This window comes from Silene latifolia, chromosome X (genome assembly GCF_048544455.1).
Source record: "Silene latifolia isolate original U9 population chromosome X, ASM4854445v1, whole genome shotgun sequence".
NCBI lineage: Eukaryota > Viridiplantae > Streptophyta > Magnoliopsida > Caryophyllales > Caryophyllaceae > Silene > Silene latifolia.
In genome coordinates, this window is record NC_133537.1 from 206,923,231 (window position 1) to 206,931,616 (window position 8,386).

The following is an 8,386-nucleotide window of genomic DNA, read 5'->3' on the forward strand; positions in this document are numbered from 1 at the left end:
AATCACAAAATTCATATTCTCGTTCAATTGCCACTCCATCTTTTCCAATCAATTCATCCATTTCCACCACATTCTTCATACAACATATACATATGAACAATAGTAGACATGTATAAGAAATCATTATATAAAATTACACAAACAGAATTATATATAATCATATCACATATGAACTACTTCCTTTTTCCACCACATTACTCATCATTCTCATACACTTTTCTAACAATTCCAACCAACATTGTAAACCATCTATCATGCAACATGCTTTTAATCAACAACATACGAAATCACATCATCGCCATCTTTTCTACACATTCCCCATTATCCACATACGTACACCCACTGATTCATGTCACACATCACTATATAGATACACAATTCACAAGATAAACACATAGCGATCCCGACTCATATCCCATGGTGACCGGTTCAAAATTGTAGGGCGAGTTCGCGACTTTAGAACGTCTCCCAAGTCTTTGCATTAGCTCCTACAACTTCTACCCCGGGTTCATTTTAATTGACTCCCTATGTTCATTGGATTCATTGGTTACAGTTTTCAGGATCGTCGCTCTGATACCATTTTGTAACACCCCCATACTCCAAGTACCTTACTACTACCACTTAAGGCATGGAAGTGCTACCATCTCGGTTACCAGAGGCAATGATAATCATAAGACAATAAAGAAACGTACTTTAAAAGTAAACATAGTTTAAGTGATTACATGATCAAAACCAAAACTGATAAACTGAAATACAAGGTTCTCAGATGGTCTACTGCTAAAACTATCAAAGCTACAAAACACTGTCTGACACAGCGGAAGACTTCTAACTGCCACGTGATGACTCATCCCATCTATCCCATACGCGTCATATCATACCTGCTCAATAACTGCTCACCACCCCCGAATGGATACCACAGTTTTTAAAACATTAAACGGGGTCAGTACTAATCACACAATTTATATAACCAACAATACAGTAAACAACACAGCTCAAACAGTCACACACAATCACCCACACCAATCAATCTCCGTCACCGACTGTCCATTGGACCAGCCCTGCCAGTGGGGGACCGCAGCCGTACCCACTAAATCCCCGCTCATCATACCGATTGATAACCCTGTCCGATTAATGTGCACATCTCCTCCCGTGGCGGGTTCCACGGAGGGCGAAACTAGGGCGTGAAGTCACTCCCGCAAGTGACTCCACTCAGCCGAGAACGCATCTCGAGAACCAGAGACAAACAATCAGCAATCACAATACAACATCAACAACCGTTTGAATTAATCAACAATCACTAACTACAGCACAATCACCACACATTATGTAATTAATACTGAGTAGGGAAACCCTACCTGGAATGCAACACAAACATCAGACGATCTAAGCTGTCTCAAAACCTTTCCTCTACGAACCCTTCTCCTATACACATAATCATACAATCACTACCACATCAACATAAACATAGAAAACCCCCAATCCCAAAATTAGGGTTTAACGAAACTTAACGAAACATTCTCAAAATGGTACGTAGGTCTTACCCTCGACGCAAGGATCACAAAGGTATCAAGAAAGGTAAAATACGACCTTCCAAGCTCCGGAATTTGCCAACAATGCGATTAAAGCGAATGACGTAGTTTGATTTCTCTTTTCGAAGTAATTAGGTTTTAAAAAGTGTTTAAAGAATAGTGACGGAAGTAATATATACTTAATCGCATTATTAACAAAACCCGAGAAATCATCCCCCGTAAACCGGCTACTCGATCGAGTAGCTAAGGTACTCGATCGAGTGCCCCCTTACTCTATCGAGTATCCACGTTACTCGATCGAGTACCCAACAGGTCAGAAACTATTTTAAACTGCAACTCACCCTTACTCGACAGAGTAAGGCCTACTCGATAGAGTACCCCGAGACTCATAAATACGTAGTATTACAGTCTTCCCTCCTTAAAAAGAACTTCGTCCCCGAAGTTCGATCCATACATAAAAACAAACATACTAACTTGGTCAAGACGCAACAAAGCTACTAAGAACTCAAAACAAAACCCCAACTTATAAAACATGAAACCATGAACCCTTAGCACCAACTCCACCAACTATTCCTATCTCCCCACATCGCTCACGATGTCGTATCAACTACTTCATAAACTCTCCTGACACTAACTCCATACACTACCAACTACCATCCTCTAACGCTGCTAGCTCCATAATATATCATCCACTACCAAATCCAAAATCAAGACACTCATAGACATCAAACGGAATGTTACATTCTACCACCCTTAAAAGGAACTTCGTCCTCGAAGTTTACTCACACTCATAACCTCATCATCCAACTGTCAACACTAGTGAAATATTCTCACACTCCTAAACATCACACTACTACAAGCACGGCCATGGCCTTTTAACAACATCAACCACAAAATATACCACTTCATTCTTTATGCTACACCAACACTCTACTGTGAATATACTACCATATGCACAACTATCAAAATCTCTTTTATCGCATCCTACTCCTCTTAAGATAAATGTTACGTCCTGTTAACTCACTAATACTATATCCTTAGTTATATCTTCTCATTATTCTCATCACCATCACATGTCATAGATAACCACCTATACTCTAAGCACTCGCCATGCATATATCCAAAGCTCTCCTACTTAAACAATTCTCATATCTCAATTCACTCGTCACACCCCTAACCTGTACCTCAAAATCTTTAGCTTAACCCAAAACTTCAACTTTTCCACATTACCGCAATACGACATACCTCTCTATATAAACTATATAAAACTCCCATCGTCAAAAGCATAACTCACGATCCACACTTGTTACGTACACTCACACTAGCTCCTCAAGTTCTTTTCTTTCATTACCACAAAACTCATACATAACTTAACATGACACCAAATCCCAATACCCTGCACTCACTATCTCAACAAAAGATTATGAACTACCTGCCGCTTTCAGATCATTACAACACATGTTCCACGAATCACTTGCCATGACTATGACTACCGATGCCTCATCTTAAAACAAGATTAAAATTACTGTAACAACTTCTCACAACTATGTCCCATCAACAGAATGTCACTATACCATGACAACAACGAAAACATCTACAACTCTCTTTCATATCATACTCTACCCTCATTCCAAAACTTAACTGGTAAGAACATCAATAAACAAAACAACTGTCTATCTGTACAAACTGAAACTCACAGGAAGCCACATCAGACAAAACAACAACTTATGTGTAACTGGTATGTACTTTCGAAACTCGAATCATAAACATCCCGCCTACTTCACCACAACCGGTGACGGCATCGCAACACCGCCACCAACAGCCACACCGCAGTGCGAAAATACCCGCATCACAACACCAAATACCGTGCCCGGATCACCACCCGAGGCACCACAACCACATCGATAGTCATCACAACTTACACTATCCCATAAGCACTGACTCAATATAACTTCTCGGACAAGAAAAACTTACTCAAATCCACTTTACTAAATCACAAAGCAACATATTATATGAATTAAACAGATAATAACCTCATGAACATCATCCCCTTACCACATCACGGAATAGCATATATCATGAATACATACAAGTATAACCAGTCATGCCAGATCAATCAAATGATTACTTTTTGAATATCATTCAATTAAATTACCGTGTCCAACATATATCACCGAACATTCAGATAACAGCTTTATAACTATCACACCATACCACTTCCCATAAGGTCAGAACCTCGCACAAACATTTATACACATCATATACCCGTAAACACATCCACCTAATCAGTCCTGATCACGTAAGTTACCACTCGATAAAGGTTACCTGTCACCCGAATTTAACTCATATGCTCCTCATAACATATCCCCCCATTCGCATAACCATCACCTCATGCCAAGTATAACCATACCATTACTATTCAACTATTAGCACCCGCCTCATCTGACCACATCTTATACTTCCTTACAACCATACATATCAATCCGGCCTCTACAAAATCAACCTCATTAGAATTGCTACCTTTCTAATATACCATCACCCTTAACCACTAGTCACAAACCATAACACTACCACTGTCCGGGCATCAAACCTCTTACACTCATCTCTAAACATCACGATTTCTTTCCTATCTGTGGTTAACATCCCAAATAACGAACATCAAATCCATCAACAACATTAACTCAACATTATTCCCAATACTATCCTTAATTGTATAGTCACCCGACTCACCACCAAAATCTCATATCATGCAGATATTCTACCAACTTCTTACTCCCTTAATTCCTCGAAACTCATGATTAATCATGTTGTCCTGAAACTTCTGTATAACCATTAATTTACTTACTCTTGATAGTATCATACATCTCGACGATTCCTTACTTTTATGTCACATAACTCCGGTCAACATTTTCCTAGTTTTACTCCCATCATTCTTTTCTTTTACACTTGACCAAATCAATTAACTATTCAACTCCTTATCACTTCTACCTAACTCTTTAGTGTTCCGGTTACTTTCCCATTGCTCCAAGACTCACATCTCATTATTTTATATCGATATCATCTCACTCTTTCTTACCGTGGATCTTCTCTTATAATGCTATCACTCACACTTGCCACTAATCTATCCATAAAATCAATGTTTAATGTTCAACAATTGCATCTCCCTTTTTACATCCCTTGAAATCAAAATTCCTTTGATACCGCTAATTGTCCAAGGAAATCCCACAATAGTTTCACCTCTTAATATACCAAATCTCCAAAACTCACTCACTGTCTACAAATCCACCTCGCGACATGTCTCCACAAAGTTCACTATATACCACTCTTCTCAACCCCTTTAAAATGAACTTTCACTATGTATATTCTTAACCCACACGACTCCTAACCATCTCCCTCCATAATTCTTTACACATCTCAAGTTGCCACTATCCACATCCTTACTCTCAATCCTTTCATTCTCACGTTCCTTAGACTCACATCATCCCTTGCCCATATTCACTTACTTTTACGTTACTCAATACACAATCATATCACTCATCTCATCTCATCTCAGAAAACATGCTCTATGTCTCAATTAAGCCATAACGATCTTCCTTTTCTTTTTCCACTATCTATCGCAACCACATATAACTCATGTCCTCCCACCGAATTCATACTCACCACAAAAAGCCACTCACTACACCACAAGATTGGGTAACTTACGCGTCAAAACCAACATACATGTAAAAAAATGCATAAAGAAGCAAAATAACACCTTTGAATTAAACATAATATGCAACGAAGTCAAAAGATAGGCATATGACCCAAAACACGGGTCACTAGATCGAGTACAGGCCACTCGATCGAGTAAGGGACTTACTCGATCGAGTAGGTGAAGATCAGAAGCACGTAAATTAAATCACCAGGGCTACTCGATCGAGGAACTAACGTACTCGATCGAGTGCCGCCTACTCGATCGAGTACCTACGCATTTCTCAGCACTGTCCAATTTTCGTAAAACAGCCATAACTCACTCATTTCTTGGTCGTTTTGGGCGTGTGACCTATCGTTAGAATCTTAAAAGAACAAGATATCACCTCCAATTGGAATCACATTAGAATCATTTATACATATCAAGTTATAACAGTTTAAAGACAACCTCTTTATAATCGAAAAACATAACTACTTAATTTTACCTCCAAACAACTTAAACGACAACATGGTAAACAAAAACAACCCAATACTCATAAAACCAGTAGTCCCAATCAGATGTTACTATTTTCGAAAGCAAAGCAACAACATTCATCATGCAAATAATTTATTTAACTTGCCAATCATGACTTACCCACATGCTTTTATTCTATCACTTTTCGTAAACAAAACATACTCATACATTACAAATCCTGTTTCCATGTTACTAATACAACAATATTACAAATACACTTCATCACCTAAACATATTCATAATCACAAAATTCATATTCTCGTGCAATTGCCACTCCATCTTTTCCAATCGATTCATCCATTTCCACCACATTCTTCATACAACATATACATATGAACAATAGTAGACATGTATAAGAAATCATTATATAAAATTACACAAACAGAATTATATATAATCATATCACATATGAACTACTTCCTTTTTCCACCACATTACTCATCATTCTCATACACTTTTCTAACAATTCCAACCAACATTGTAAACCATCTATCATGCAACATGCTTTCAATCAACAACATACAAAATCACATCATCACCATCTTTTCTACACATTCCCCATTATCCACATACGTACACCCACTGATTCATGTCACACATCACTATATAGATACACAATTCACAAGATAAACACATAGTGATCCCGACTCATATCCCATGGTGACCGGTTCAAAATTGTAGGGCGAGTTTGCGACTTTAGGACGTCTCCCAATTCTTTGCATTAGCTCCTACAACTTCTACCCCGGGTTCATTTTAATTGACTCCCTATGTTCATTGGATTCATTGGTTACAGGTTTTAGGATCGTCACTCTGATACCATTTTGTAACACCTCCATACTCCAAGTGTCTTACTAGGACCACTTAAGGCATGGAAGTGATACCATCTCGGTTACCCGAGGCAATGATAATCATAAGACAATAAAGAAACGTACTTTAAAAGTAAACATAGTTTAAGTGATTACATGATCAAAACCAAAACTGATAAACTGAAATACAAGGTTCTCGGACGGTCTCTTTGCTAAAACTATCAAAGCTACAAAACACCGTCTCGACACAAATGGAAGACTTCTAACTGCCACGTGATGACTCATCCCATCTATCCCATACGCGTGATATCATACCCGCTCAATAATCGCTCACCACCCCGAATGGATCACCACGATTTTAAAACATTAAACGGGTCGATACTAATCACACAATTTATATAACCAACGATGACGAAGAAATAACACAGCTCAAACAGTCACACATAATCACCCACACCAATCAATCTCCGTCACCGATCCCCACTGGACCAGCCATCGCTGGGGGACCGCAGCCGTACCCACTAAATCCCCGCTCATCATACCGAGCGATAACCCTGTCCCATTAATGTGCACATCCCCTCCCGTGGCGGGTTCCACGGAGGGCGAAACTAGGGCGTGAAGTCACTCCTGCAAGTGACTCCACTCAGCCGAGAACGCATCTCGAGAACCAGAGACAAACAATCAGCAATCACAATACAACATCAACAACCGTCTCAATTAATCAACAATCACTAACTACAGCACAATCACCACACATTATGTAATTAATATTGAGTATGGAAACCCTACCTGGAATGCAACACAAACATCAGATGATCTAGCAGCTGTCTCAAAACCTTTCCTCTACGAACCCTTCTCCTATACATATAATCATACAAGCACTACCACATCAACATAAACATAGAAAACCCCAAATCCCAAAATTAGGGTTTAATGAAACTTAACGAAACATTATAAAAATGGTACGTAGGTCTTACCCTCGACGCACAGATCACAAAGGTATCAAGAAAGGTAAAATACGACCTTCCAAGCTCCGGAATTATCCAACAATGCGATTAAAGCGAATGACGTAGTTTGATTTCTCTTTTCACAGTAATTAGGTTTTAAAAAGTGTTTAAAGAATAGTGACGAAAGTAATATATACTTAATCGCATTATTAACAAAACCCGAGAAATCATCCCCCGTAAACCGGCTACTCGATCGAGTAGCTAAGGTACTCGATCGAGTGCCTCCTTACTCGATCGAGTATCCACGTTACTCGATCGAGTACCCAACAGGTCAGAAACTATTTTAAACTGCAACTCACCCTTACTCGACAGAGTAAGGCCTACTCGATAGAGTACCCCGAGACTCATAAATACGTAGTATTACAGCTGCTTTGTGCTTCGATTTGACCGAGGTATAAAATGGAATTCGAACAGGTTCCAGGCATCCCACAAATGCTTGGTGGCGACTTCGAACATCTCTAATCGTTTTGAGACCCTTACCGAGATGAAACCGACCGATCTAAAACGATCCGGTCGAAAGCATCTTTTACGCCGCCGAGCGTGGCTTTCAAAAAAAGATCGTTGTATGTCCACAGATCGAAGTGGGCTTGCAGGTGGGCTATGTCCACAGGTAGTCTGGCCCTTTGGTGGCAGAACTATAATATTTTGAAACACTTTAATTTTCTGGTAGCTCGTCATGGTGGCGATTAAACTCTGGGGCCGTACTTTCGGCTAGATTTTTGGAATACCCCTTGCCCTAGTTTGGCAAGTTTTAATTACATACTGTGTGTTAAATTTCGTTTTCCTTAGTTTAGGAGGTTGTCGTGTCAGCCTGTTGACTGATTTAGGCGAGTCATGTCA